The sequence below is a fragment of the Quercus robur genome, chromosome 1 (assembly GCF_932294415.1).
Source record: "Quercus robur chromosome 1, dhQueRobu3.1, whole genome shotgun sequence".
Lineage (NCBI taxonomy): Eukaryota > Viridiplantae > Streptophyta > Magnoliopsida > Fagales > Fagaceae > Quercus > Quercus robur.
Genome location: NC_065534.1, coordinates 5,941,012 through 5,956,957, shown reverse-complemented (window position 1 = coordinate 5,956,957; position 15,946 = coordinate 5,941,012).

Sequence of the window (15,946 nt, the reverse complement as noted above, 5' to 3'; positions counted from 1 at the left end):
CTTTCAAGCCCACTCTCTACAAATTTTATTGTGAGGGATCCTTTACGTGCGAGCCCAACGTAATCGTTGGGCCGTTTGAGAATCGTGTCCCTACACTATTCTTATACCATTCTATTCAATTCTTTTTTTATTGTCTGTATGCTACCCGGTGTTTTTTCATTTATGTTTTAACTTATTTTGTTTAGCTTTTTCATTTAACTTTTAATTTATTTTATTTTAGTAAAATTTTTTAGAACTTTTCTTCTTCTTTTTTCCTCCCTTTTTTAAAGTACAAATATATTTTAACCTACTAAACAAATAGTAAAAAGTCAAATAAATTGATGCCAAATTGATAATTAATAATTTTCTTTGTCTTCCATTCATCTGTCACTTATCAACCCGTAAAGTACACACATTGTAAGAGGGGAAAAATATCACAATCCTTTTTATGTTTTAGTTAATTGAATTATTATCTAAATAAAAAATTCATAATTTCATTAATTGTTAACAAGGAAAAAAAAAAAAAAAATCTGAGATCAAATCTCCTCTTTATTTGTATATGGATATTAAGTATGGGAAATGAGAAGGGTAATTACTTGTGAGCTAAAATTTTCCTTTATCTTTTTTGTTTTAATTATCTAATTCAAGGCCTATTAGGTTCATGAATAACACAATGGAAAGTGCTATTATCCTTTCTCTTACTGTCTTCTCTAGTGCAGCAAGATTTAATCCCAAATTTTATTTTTGGATAATAAAAAATTTATTCAATTGGACCAATGGCTTAATAAATGAACCGATAATATTCACTTAATAAGAGATTTTTTACTGTGCTTCTACCTCTTGAAACTAAATAGCAAATAATAATAATAATAAGACTTTCGTAATTAATGTGATAATTGCTTTCCCTTTAATGGGTCTTAAAGGATCTGGATCTGACTATCTTTAACGAAAATAATTATGAATAAATTTGGTTGCAGGTTGATTAGAAAGCGTAATTTCTTCCTGCAAGTTTTAGAGCTCAAGGCAGAAGCAAGTAAATGGGAAGAACTAATCGTGCTCAGTGTTCATCAGTTCATGCATATATCATAAATGTCAGTATTTGAGTTCATAGAGTCAGTTTCTTTCTTTTGTACTAGTTGCAGCTATGAGGGGGAAGCAAGCATACAGACGAGGACCTGGGACTGGAGTGAGAGGTATAGAAGGTACATATATAACAATGTCAATAATTGGAACCAGTCAACCTACTTGCTTTAAACACTAATATGTAGACAAAAAATTTTAAGTGTATTATTTTCATTAGCACCAATGATCATAAACCTATGTAAAAGTATTATTACTCTAATCATAATTCATAATTTGTCAGAGTTACTCCAATCATCAAGAAGTGAAATAAAATAATAGGACCATTAATTATATAAAAGGGGTAAAGAGACAAGATTATGGCAACGATAAAAATAATGATACAACAAATTTCACAATATTTTTTATGATGTGATATGTTGTAAAACTTAATTTAATTGCAGAATTATAAGTATGAAATATGGGCTGTGGGAGTTCATTGATTTCAGGAGCATATATGGGCACAAGTAGACAATTTGGAAAAATAGCATATATCCTTTAATATATACATTTTGCTAGAGGGAAAATTATTCCATCAAAATAGGTTTTACTCAGCTCTATAAAGAAATTAAGTGAGACATCACCAACAAGAGTAGATAGATACATTCAATGGTATTTTATGGCATATGGATGTATATTAGTCTCTCTATGTGTCCGTCTAACCAAAAGAAAAAGACATCCACTGTTTCTTATCGAAACTGCCATAGTTCATAATTATCTATGCAGGTAATCTTTATTCTTTAGTACTATATGTCTGTTTTGGTAGACAACCCAACAGTGTCTGGTAAATTACGTAAGTACCTTGTAACTTTCTAGTGCATAATAATTCCATTAAACTAAGCGGTTGTTTACAAAGTCAGTCAATGTGCATAGTTTCTCCACAAAAAAACAAAAATAAAAGTCAGTCAATGTAAAATCACTCAAAACTAACAAAATAAAATCGCTTAAGCAATCACATATGAGAAAAAGTTTAGCTTCGAGAGTCTGATGACTAAGGTCAATGTGTTAAATGATACTATTAAACATAATAGATCGATAATTCTATTGAATTAGACATCATGATTGTGAAATTTTGTCGATTCTATAGACTGAAGGAATAGTTGTAAAATATGATAATTACTGGTACTGACCATAGATTGTTAGGAATTAGATAGCGGCCTAATATATAGGCTGAACTCACAGTTTAGAGATATCATTAAAGGTTATGTTAATCTTTTAGTGGGTATGATTTTAATTACATGAAATCACCCAAAATTGCAGGTGTTAGGACCCAAGAATTAATTTATTATAAAAACATGTGTCACGCTGGGGACAAACAATTTGGTTAGGAGAAAATTGCAGTGAAATCTAGTTGGAGTAAGCTAAAGTCAAGGTAAATGCTCACTAGGTATAGGTTGACAAGTGGTGTTAATCTAATGAAACACTCAAAAAGAGAGACACATGCCAAATTAATAGACACAAGCAACGAGTGAATTGTTGCGTCAAGTGGAAAATGTAGTTGGACATAACCACTGAAGCCTAAAGTATAAGTAGAGGCATTATACAAGAAAAGACATGGTGAACACGCTAAAGAACTTCTTGAGATCAATTTGAGTTCATTTGTACTTATATTCTTAGGAAATAAGTTAGTTCTTAGGATTGGCAATGATGTTATAGTAGTAAATGCTTGGATATTAGGACTTTTTTTTATTGTCTTGTTAAATACTTTAGTTTATACCGTTGAGTTGCTTGGTAAAAATTAGTTTGATTTGGTGTGATCTGTTTAGTTGCAATTTTAAGTATAATTTTATATTATTCTAATATGTGCAGGGCCGGGTGGGTAGGGATGGAGAACCCATGGTCCAGCCTCGCTCCACTCTATTATCATCCCTACTAATAAAGGTGCAATGTATTTGGTTGGTGATTGTATACGTGAAGTGTGAAGAGGCAAGGTTAGATAGTGAGAACTATGGGGTATACAAGGGTTTTGTAGGCTGTGAGCAGCCATATTATGTGTCCACTTTAAACATGGACCCAAGAATACGCCACTAACTCAAGTTTAAGACAGTGAAGTGAGTCGCTATTTGATTATAGGTCCACGAACCAACGTAGCCCCCACTAATCATGCATTTACGTGCTAACCCTAGCATCTAAGAAAAGAAACCATACATTAAAGTGATAAAGAAAGAAAGAAGAGTGAAAAAATAAACCATCCAAAAATTATGGTCAACCAATCATGTGAGAGTGATCAATACATTTATTTTAAACTTTAGAAACCAACATCATATTTCAAAAATAAAAATAATTTGAAAGTTGACATGTCATAGAGCTTTTATATCATGTTTTTTTTTTTTTGGGTTCATTGTGTGTGTTGGCATGGGGTGGGGGGATTTTCATTGAACCAAACAATTTAAAGTATTTTCAAAGATCAAAAGCAGAATCTAGAATGATTACAAGGGACCTACAGTAATGAACTTCAAATAATTAAGTAAAATTAATAACAGTGTCACATAACACGATATTCCAGCATAGAATTAATGCCCCAGATTGGCATGGCAGTTGTAATGTCAAATTATCCATAAATTGCTGGAACTATTATAATCCCCATAGGACCTTTAATGTTATTGATCATTATAACCGTATCAACTATCATCTATTAATAATACAATAATATAGCCGATATTCAAATTTACAATCAAGATTGATTTTTTTTTTTTGAGAGACTTTTAACCTATAGCATCCGCTCCTGATAGCTCTTTATTATTAAACCAAGACACCAATCGATTTTTAGTGTAGACGGGAATCAAACCCTAAATATATTATTCAACCATTAAAGACTTTAATAGATTGATTTTTAAAACATCAATGAAAATGGAGTATGAACCCACTAAATAGTATTTGTTAGGTTCTAAGGAATTAGGAACTAATATATTAGAACTTCAATGTATAATGTTGGCAAACCATGATCAAAACATTTAGTCTAAATTTAGGCTGCTCAAAGTGTATTTTTATGTAAAGTTGGAATCGAGTATACTGCAGAATTTATTATGTAAATTTGCAAGGCTCGATCGATCGAAAATTAAACTCGATCAATCGAAACTTGTGCAGATTATTTTTCTACAAAATTTTCCAACTCAACCCAAGCCCGTATGACGTGTATGGTTTTATATTTTGCCTTAAGTATAAAAGGAAAAACCCTAACTACGTTTTATAGTTGTTGTTTATGCTGTGTGTATGAATCTCTTGTGAGATCTGGAGGTGTTTGCCTTCATGCATACCTAAAGTTATCAAGATCAAGATTAATGTCGAGAACTTGATGATCATTTCAGTTGTTATATAAAGAACTTAAAGAAAAACACAAGTGGGAGTACTTGTGATTACTGTGAATCTAAGAAAGAAGTAATCCGTGGACTCGGAGCTGTCACGTGGTCGTGATAATAAGTTTTCTACTTGAGGTAGCAATAGGATGTTAGTGGTCTAAGTCGCTATTGTAAAACTTCAATTCTTTCATAGTAGATCTGTTTTACCTTGAAGATAGCTAGGTTAAATTCTTCCCAAGTTTTTTACCGGTTTGGTTTTCCTGGATTATCATATCGTTGTGTTCTTTATTTTCCGCATTGTTTCAATGATATGATTTATCTGTGTTAATCTAGATTTGCATAATTTACCTAAGTTAATCACTTAGCTAAATAATTAGGTTAATCTGTTTGCGTTTAAGGGGTCTAAAAACATATAGTATTGTTATTATGATATATTTAATTTCTAGGCCAAAATGGGCATTTGCTCTTTTTGCCCAAAACAAGTAGCAAAATTGTATTATTCTGAAACTATTTAGTCATATGCCTCTGTTTTAAACTCGATTTTTAGAAAATCGAGTTTCAATGAAAAACTCGATTTTTAGAAAATCGAGTTATATGCAAAAAAAAAAAATTAAAAAGATTACATAGAACTCGAGTTCCATATAACATTTTGAAAGTAACTCAATTTTCATTAAATCGAGTTTCAAAACAGGAGTATTTTGCTACATAATTTCAGAACATTAGTATTTTAGTACTTGTTTTGGGCGAAAGAGATAAATGCATTTGACCTTCATTTCTAAATTAGGATTTGAACATTTTTATGTTTTATATTGATTTAGTGCTTGTTTGAAAAGAATATATTTTCATTAACTTATTATATTTAAAAAGTAAATTGTAAGCAACTGAAATTGGTGATCATATGTCTTAAAAAATACACACAATGTCATCTCCAATAGTTTCAAAAACCCCACAATTTTTGGGAAACACCAAAGAATCTGTGCCCAAGGACACAAAACTATTGAGAAAGGTTCCTCATGTCTTTGTTACTGTCTCTTCATTATTGTGGACATGGAAAGGAAGCCAACTAAATTTCTGAGAGTTAAAACTTCAATGCTTGGTGGGGCATTTTGTGAAGAAAAATAGAGGGGAGGAAAAAGCCTATGTTTGAAAATTATTTTTTAATCCTAGAAAGATAGCACACATTTATTTTGAATTCTCCACTCATCATCTATCAAGAGGAACTTTCCTCTTTTTTTTTTTTTTTTTTGGTAATGATGAAACAAAATTAGAGTTCAGAACACTAACAACTTAGAGAATAATTTTTTTTCTAGAAAACTGGTCATAGTTGTGTATTAGTGTCTACATCTACGTGCATTTTTAATCATCATTTGTTTATAAAATTTTTGTCTCAAGAGCAATATTTAATTCAAGTAAGTTCGGTTATACCTTAATTAATCACTCATTTATTTTTCTGTGACAATTATTCAAGGTATGATCTCTGTAGTTAGTTTATTCTCAAGCCCATGCCATTTGTATGATGTCACACCAAATAAATTTTTAGATTTATAATATTTAATCATAACCATAGAATGGATCCATATATATCAAATGAATTGAAGAGTATATTTTTCTTTACAAGATAGTCTTATAATTGTTAATTATATAGTTCCTATAATTAAGGACAATAATTATCGAGATACCTTCTAGACTACTACTTCATTCTCTACAATTCATCTCCTTAGGATAAAGGCTGGTTGAGAATTCGATATTTCGAGAATAAGAAATATGAACCTTAAACATCATTGTTGAAAATATCAAAAAATGTCAATTAAATCATAAGGTTCTTGACAATATTGTAAACATCTGTATTATTCGTTATATATTATGATTTTGTTATGGCATCCCATGTACCATAATGAACCCAATTCCATGTGAATATGCTTTCCCCTAAACCATGGCTAAGAAAACACCTTTGAGATATATACAAATCTTATAATGATTTTTTTGATAAATACAAATCTTATAATGATAGCAGATTATGTGAAGCAGAGATTCACTCATTCACATTAGCATCCATATATATTTCTTTTTAAACACTAATTTAGTTTTTCTAAACAAGCATAATGGACAAAATCATTATGGATCCATTTTCCCTGTGATGCCAAATTGCTAATTCAATTATTAGAAAGTCCATATACATCTTCTTGAACGTAGTGAAAATCATTTACCTCTCCAAATTTGCGGCTCCACAGTCCACAGTCCACACCCTTCAAAGCAAGGTAATTCTGACATCTTTTAACCTCAAAATATTATCTCATCTAAACAACTATATATTCTTTTAAGAGTTGGCCAAACAATTGTAGTACCATTTTGGAACAACTGCATAAGTTTTAGCACCCTTGTGACACTTCTGCCTTTTTTCCATTCTACACTTAGGAACAGTGTATAGTATTTTACTATCTCTCTTTGAGCAATTTTTTTAAAAAAGTTCGTGATCCAATTACATGTCAAACTGAAGACTAAATCTCTTCATTCACTTTCAAAATCAGCATCGAAAACACCCTTGGTACGTAGTTATTAAGAAAAACACAACAGATGCAACTTAATTCATGGAAAAAGATTTAGGACATCTAGATTTTTAGTTGACCGTATAACCACTAATATTTCATTATTAAGTAATCTTAATACTCAATTTTTCTGTAGGACCAACTTCGCTTGATGATAGGAATATAGTAATTGTAATTTTTTTTTCTCCTGATAGAATAATTCCTAATAATTAATGCTCTTCAAAATAATTTCATACATATTATTAATCATAGTATATATGATTAAATCATAGTATTTTATATAATAATTATTATTACTAATATTTTGTTGCAATTATTTAACATGATCTAAAGCTTTGAACTTAGTTATACTTATATCTTCTTTTATTAAATATAGCATTTTACCAAGAACCATGTAGTTTAACTGATTAACATCTCTTGGTTCAGGACTCAAATCTCTCATCTCCCATCGTAAAATCAAATTATCAAACAAAAAATGTGATTAATGTCACATCAATAACATAATTAATAAATTCTTATTTACTGTTCTGATTTGTGTTTAAAAGTTGACACAATTGTTTATAAGTCCTATATGGTAAAATTTGTAGTAGTTTTAACTTCACTCTATTGTCATTCTCATTATCTCATATAGTATAGTGAATAAACTAAGTGTTCACTTAATATAACTTATTTTTATTTGTTTATTTTGCTTAAAAAATAAGATTGATAAATATATAATTGTGCCTAAAATAAAGTTGGAGCTTTAAAATAAAAGGCTATACATTCTCTCTTTATGTACGAAGACCTCAGAATTACTTTTGAGTAGAGTCTAACAAATTATTTTGATAAGAATTTGAAAGTAGAAAGGCCCTGAGGGCAAAGCTGCTAGGTATGTCCCAATAACCCAATAACATAAAAGACCTTAACTGTTTGTCCTCGATTCTATTATGAGTTATGACAAAAAAGTTGTCAATATACGAGGCCTACATTTATTAGTGTACTTTGATTTAATAAGGGGGGCTTCACCTAGCAGCAAAATGATTTACTCCTGAAACTGCAATGTTTCTTGAAAATGAATGTTTCATAGGTTGAGTTATAAGTTAGGTCCATCGACTGACTGAGATACTGAAATGTCTTTCTCTTTGAAGTACATGGGCTCGGAACCATGTCAAGAGTTTCAGGCTTGGAGTGGACCTATAATTTTACAAGAACATTTTAAATTAGAGTAAAGTCTAGGATACAAAAATTCCTTTTTTTTTTTTTTTTTTAATCATAATTGCAAATGTAGTAAATTGTAATTGGAGGAATTACTTCCACATGGGTCTAACTTGAAAATCACTTTTAGCGGGTGCCCTTAGGGCATTTGATAATAGACTATTTTATGAAAGTTTTGATATTACTTTCATAAAAAATATTTTTTTTAAATGTCAACTTTTCCCTAGTTACTACTTTCAACCTTTTAATTTTTTTTTTTCTCATAAAAAGTTTCTTTAAATATTTGCTAAATTAATAATTTTAGAGCATCCATTTACTTTTCCCTTTATTAATACCAATTGCATTTTATTTATTTATACAAAGATAGTTAGAGTTAAGAGATTCAAACCCTACAGGCTAGGAAACCAAAAAAGAAAAGAAAAAAGAAACAGTTGAGCTATAATAATATTCTTTAACTATATATTAACGTCAATCACAACATATCCATGTTGAGAAAGATTATGACTTTTCTTTGGCCCTAGAATTATTGATTAAATCAATGCATATATATCCATGTTGCAAGATGATGATCAAGGAATATGAACCCAACAAAGTAACTTTAGGGGGAGTGCTTCGCAGAAATAACCAGAGCAATTGTTTGGATTGTGGAAATTGGGTTCAGTCCTTTATTATGATAATTATTCCTTCTGTTACTTAGTGGAAAGGACGCAAGTTTGGACGGTTCAATTAATGCGTTTTAGAATATCAATGACTGTATTGTGCAAAGGGTTTATTGAGATTTTTTATTTTTATTTTTGGGTAATACTAATGGATGTCCTTAAGGCAATGATTAATAATTTATTTAAAGAAAATTTTTATGAAGAAAAAAAAATTAATGTTTTGACAGCTTTTTTTATTTTCCATAAAAGTGGTATCAAAATTTTCGTAAAATAAATTATTAACTATTATCCTAAGGATATCCGTTAGCATGACCCTTTGTTTTTTTGGATGTTGCTTATATTGATGATTTTGATGCCTATATTTTATACATATATACGAGTCCAACTAGTGTGATAAAGGAAAAGTACTCTCCTTTATTATGCATCCGGAATATTGATAATAACAACTCAATTCTCAATATACAGTCAAAATACTTGTTTGTTTTGACATATGATTTTACTCTTCTTTTTTGTTTTTTTAGATGATATGAAAGGTTTACTGGTTGGGGATTCTGGATTGGAGCTAGACTTTAGCTATTATGTGGAAGTTCCTAGATAATGCACATCTTATTAGATGCATGGAGAACATGGACAGGGACCAGACAAGAAAAATTCACATGGATTTGAGAATATATAATGGGTGGGGGCCGTGGGGAACAATGAAATGCATGTATGTTCTTGCAAGGTGATTTATCCAAAACTAGTACAGTACCTTGACATTTTATCATGCAAAGAATACTAAAGACATGGTCACAAAATGAGTTTCTAAACTGTACCATGCATGTTTGGATGTGACTATACAACAGCTACTCACCAAACAAATCAATAATTGAGAGACCTAGGCAAGAGATGGGGGAATGCAACTATACGAGTGCTCCTTTAACAGCCCTTTTGGTTGGGGGTGATTTGGGGGACGATGGAAAATGGGAGAAGAAAATAAGAAGAACATGGGTTTTTTTTTTTTTATTTGGTTGGGGGAGATTTTAGTAGAGCCTGATTATTTTCTCCCCAGACCTACAAAAAATGAATGTCTTTCTGATTTGGAAAAAAATGGGGAGAAGAAAGATAGTTACAGTCAAATAATTAACTTAACTACCATTCTTCTCAAGTTTTGGTTGTTTGCCTCTATTTTTTTAATTGGGCGTGATTGCTTTTCTTTTTTGGTTGTTTGTTGATTTTCTCCTCAACTAAAAAATGAAGTTTTTCATCGTTCTATTTTTCCATTCTCTCAACCAAACACATATAAGGAAAAATTAAATCTATATTATTTCTCCATTTTTTTTTTAGATTCTCACAATTTTCTATCCCTCTACTTATCCATCTCCAACCAATCAAAGCGTAAGTGAGTTCAACACAACTCAACATCAACTCATCACCAAGATCCCAATAGTGTCAATATGTGAGCATCATGAGAATCAACTTCGTGTCTCTAAGAATTTAGCCCCATTTAGTACGTAAGGTCAAACACATGTTTTCAGTTTTTAAATAATATTACACATATTTTTATACTTTTTCACCCATACGTATTTAAAAAAAAAAAACTAAAAATTATTGTTTAAACACACGTACTAAACCAGGCCTAAAACTCATAACATTAACCTCAATCAAACTACATGGAAATAAGCCTCTGTCAATTGTCATTGTTGTGGGTCCAACTCGCATGTCATCATTTAATGAGCTTGTTGCAGTGTGGGCGGCAAGCTACCCAAGTCAAGTGTCCTAGAGAAAAAAGTAATAGTCGGCAAGGTTATTTTACAAAGACAGTTTAGTGTGGTTTTGCAAGTAGAGCTAGCTTAAAACACAGCCAGGGAGAGCTAAGGGAAAAGAGAGAGAAGAGAGATTCAGGGTTTGTTGCATTTAGCAGAGAAAAATTTTGTGTGTGTGAAAGAGAGCATAGAAAAGCCATGATTTTTTCTTTAATCGTAAAACATATATAAAAGAAAAATAAATTTAGAGTTTTCTATAGGAGAGAAGTTTTTTAATTAAGTACGTACTACAATTGCCAAGAATTGGTTTATCTAAATTGAGTAAAAATCTCATGTGATATTAATTTCTAAAGAGAAGATATTATTGTATTTGGTAGTTAGGCATAAGTTTAAGAAATTATTGTAATTGATTTTATAAATTATAATTTATTTAGAGTTATAGAACACTAGATTGGGAGTTTGGGACCCTAACAATTGTAAAATGTAAAAAGTGTGTAAGTTGTGAATGTAGAGAGAGAGAGAGAGAGAGAGAGAGAATGTATCAATTATTGATCATTTTTTTTCTTTTTTTTCTTATTTTATTTCCTTTTCTACGTACAACTCCTTTTTCATGTGCACATCCATGCAATGACATGGTATAAGTGTGAAAATGTATCCAAAATTTAATTTGTGCAAGAACTCGAAACAAGGAACTTCCTATTGTTAATCTTCATTCCAAATAAATAAATGAATAAAGAGCAAAAAGGTATATGAATATAATATAGAATAACCTAGCAAAAAGTCTACATAGAATTTAAATTAAAAACCCATGTATGCTTCCTTAGATGTTTCCAAGAGGGCACGAGTGTGTCGTCTGTGATATCTTCGAGCCTCCCTGTCCATGTTTGTTCTGACATTTCCAAACATCTACCTCTATTTCCGTAAACACAGCATGAATTGCTATAAACTCTTCTTATGTTCCACTTTTGTAGCTACATATGCTTTGTGATTGCTACTATAAACTCTTCTTATGTTCCACTTCTGTAGCTACATATGCTTTGTGATTGCTAACTGCAGAAAAGATTATTTATGAGGATCATATATTGATTGCCGCTCCCATTGAATTTCAATTTTCAACAATGCAATCAAAGCAACAGGAAAAAAAAGTTATGAAGCTAGCATGCATGTCCATATTGAGTACTACATGATAGTCACTTTGTACTCCAAATTAAAGTTTGTTGACCAATTTGAATATATATATATATATATATATATATAAAAGCCTGACTTTAGTCAAGTAATCAAGTCAATTCTTTGGGAATGACTAACCTTTACATTCTAGATTCATGTGATTCAATTTTTGGGTCAACATAAATCATATCAAAGATTTGAAATTCCAATATCGCAATTTGGGATTGAATGCTTCAAATTCATGGTCTTTTTATTTGAAAATTCATGGTCTTTTTCTGAAATTACAGGATTAGGTTTGGATATTTTTAGTTCATAGATTTTCAAATTCTACAGAAAGATCTCTACATTTTAAATTTGAAAATTTACCAATACATGGATACAAATTTGTGTAATATTGGAAAATGTATAATATTGTAGTTCACAGCTTGCGTCATGTTTCTGATCTGAATAGAACACAATGTAATGACAATATAGATTCATATAGCACTGTATACTACTTGTGTAAAGTTTGGATGTAAAGATTGGATCCAATTGAAACACATGTCAGTATGTCACCAGACTCACCACTACACATCACATCCTATTCTTAAAGGAATAAAGAGCTAGAAAAACCTAATTATTGAAATGAAATATCCTATGAAAAGTAAAAATACATTGTCACAATTCATTAGAATGGGGTCCTTTCTCCTTTTCCTATCAAGATTTTCTAAGAGAAAAAAACTACAGTTCCTTCTAATAAATCTCCCCTAATATATTATATAAAAAAATAATAATAATAAGGGTGCTCTTTTATTAACACACGTGTAATATTTAATTTTATATTTGTCATCATACAGTTTTGGTCTTTCTAGAATCATTAAAACTATCCACACAAAAAAATCATTAAAATTATTATGTCCGTTTGAGAATAATTTATTTAGCATTTTGCTTAAAATACTATAGATAAAATATAAAAGTTGAATAAAATAAGTAGGGAACTCAACTAGAACTCACAAATAGTATTAAAAAAAAAAACAAAAACAAAAACAAAACAAAAAAAAAACAAACAAATAATAAGCTAGTTTATAATTGAGACCCAAACGCACACTAAGTATACAATATTTTTCAAAACATTTTTGAAATTATACCATGTTATGATTCATGCTTGTAAAAAAATTTTCAATAATGACTCAATGTTCCATAGTTTTACCCCAATTATAACTTATTCCCTTATTAGTTTTGAAAATTTTTGTACCTCTAACGTTACTCTTTTAAAAATTAGTGACCTAAAACTACTGGTGGGCTGTTTAAAGGTTTAGAAAGATCACAGGGTAGCAAATCTCTTTAGTAAGACAATGATGGAGCCTGCAAAGGAGAAAGAATCCACTAAGACAAAGAAACAAAAAAGAAAAGCAGGGAAAAAGGGTAAACAATGAGTGAACATCAGAAGATGGATAACGCACATTTACACCAATATCCTACGTTTCATTTGATTATTTTAATTAGTCAATTATCATTTTAAATATAAAAACAATTGGAAAGTATTGTTTAATACTTGTTGAAGTGCACTTTGTATATATAATGTTCATACTTTTACACTAGGTATATTCAAATTTTTTTAAGAATGTATATATGAATCTGATTATATATGTAGAGAATGTAGTGTGAGATAATCAATGCCCAAATAAAAGTAGGGGACTAGGTGCTGAGGAAAGAAAAAACGAAATATTTTTGAAATACTTCAAAAGGGGGAATCTATCTTGTAATGAATTTAGTGATTTTCCTTTTCTCACCCTCGTAATTCAGAAATCTAAAGCTAAAGCAAGCAAAAAGGATACGCAGACAAAGAAAACTGTTAAGAGCAACTTTTTTGGATTCCAAGACATATCTAATTAACTACTTTAACATGCAAGCTCTAAAAAGCAGCCCTACGTCTAAGATCCTCTACGCATCATCTAATTAAATCAAAGTGTGAATACCTCTTTTAGCTAGGTCAAAACAGCTACTATGTTTATGAGCTAGACTAATCAACGAATGGAAGACCAAGTCACCATTCATATCTATCTTTTTAACTTTTAAGAGTGCGTTTGGTTTGGACTTTGGACACTTTGTTAATTGCTTAAATTGTTGGGAAGTATTATAAAAACTAAAAATGAAAAATGAATTTTTTTTTATGTGTACCAAAATAAGTTCGTAAAACCTAAAGAAAAAAACTGACCTTTTTTTTTAAAGGCCTGTCAAATGAAATTTTAAATTTTAATAGCTCAATTATAATATTATCCAACCTCAAAGATTTGAATAGTATTTTTTTTACTTTTTAAGTCTCATATAATCTATGAGACCCTAAATTTAATGTCTTTTAATTAATAAGTTGACCCTCAACAAAGATTCTTTTCTTTTTCTTTTTCTTTTTTTTCTTTTTCATTTTATTACTTAGTATTAGCAACCAAAAGACTGCACATTCATAAATCATAAGGATATGAATCAACTGTTCAAAAAAGTAAAAACTGTTCTTTCAACCCAAAAAAAAAAGTGATATATATCAATATGCATGAAAATCAGAAAATGTGCACTCATTTACCATACCCAGGACATAAATATCTCCGAGACTCACGGAATACATGAACTAGGCAGCGCACCCATCTAATTGGGAAATAAAATGATGCTCACTCATAAAAAGTACAAGATATATATGCCATCGGTGTGGTTGGTCTAGTAGTTATGACTTCACTTTTAAGAGTTTGAGAGGTGGAAGTCTCAGATTCAAATCCTCTTAGCTCATATTTATTAGCATCCTCAACGAGACTAGATCTATAGATACATAGTTATAACTCATCTGAATTCCCTGTTTCCACGTACCTGGACCCAGCAAATAAGATACCAGTATGATCACCTCTTTTACCCATTTTCGTTCATAAAAAAGAAAAAGATATAAACAGTGATATTGCACATGCATGCATGACACACGTGGAAATAACAGTGGGGGAAAAAAAGCAAGCTTGGTAAAAGCCAGAGAGGCACGAGTTGCAGCCTGTTAGTTCAGTTCAGTGCAATGATTGAATAAGCATTCACTATTGACAAAAAAGCAAAACATCACCCCCAAAAAACTTTCGTAGTCAGTACTACTACAGGACTTGTCGTTTTTTTGTCACTGTTGTTTCTTCACAAAGATGTGAAGGTAGCTAGAGAGAGAAAAAAAGAGTACCAAAAACAACTGTATGTCTGCTGTGTTGCTTAAATACTTTTATAAATGAATAACCTGTCTGCTTGTTTATACGAAATCCATCACCTCTTGGCTCTGGGATTTACATGTCAGGCTTTAGGTACCAGCTGCATGAATCGAATGAATTTCCAGGAACTCACATGGCTAGTGCTGCTTCCTTGCTTCGTACATACATAGGAGCCATTTGGTTTTTAATTTTAATATTATAATTTACAAAATAGATAACAGTGGGAAAACATTTTGATAATCAAACAGTGTGAAAACATAATGGTGTACTTTTGTGCTTTTTTTTTTTTATTAAAAAAACAAACAACCAAAAACAAAACTATTCTTAAAAATAGAAAAGAAATAGGCCTTGCGTGTTCTGAAGCTGTTTACTGTTTTCATTTTTGAGGAAAACAAAACACGTTTGTTAGTTTTCTTTATGACTCATTGAACCATGTGATATGGGTATTTTGATAAAAACAGGTTAGACAAAAGCCATGCGTTCTAGTAGCATTATCAAAATTTCCTTTATTGTAATTATCAAATTATAAATAAATAAATAAGCATATTTTATATACTTTGAAAATCTTGTCAAAAATATAAGAAAACCCTTCTTGTTTTCCAAACCGAATAATGGTACCTACCTCACATATGATTTGGATTTTTTCTTTTTATTCTTTTTTTTGGGGTTCCACTTTACATTTTCTCGAAATTTGTAGCTTCCTTCTTCACTCTTTATTTCTCAGAACTACCTCTACCGTCCTCCACCTTGCCTTAAAATTAATGCTAGCTATAGTTTCCCGGGTGTGATGAACGCCTTTGATTCAGAGGTTGCACACTCATGCTAAAACCCTTTTCAAGTCACTTTTAAAACATTTATGTTTCAAAGGGTCGATTGTACTCCATGAAGATTAGGTATTTGGGTTGTTTCACAACTCATAACGAATTGAATTCCCACATTCATTCCTTTAAGGCACACTCGTACTAAAAGATAAGCAATGTCACTTCAGTCCTATGTCCTTTGGTAAGTTGAAATAAACCGTGTTAA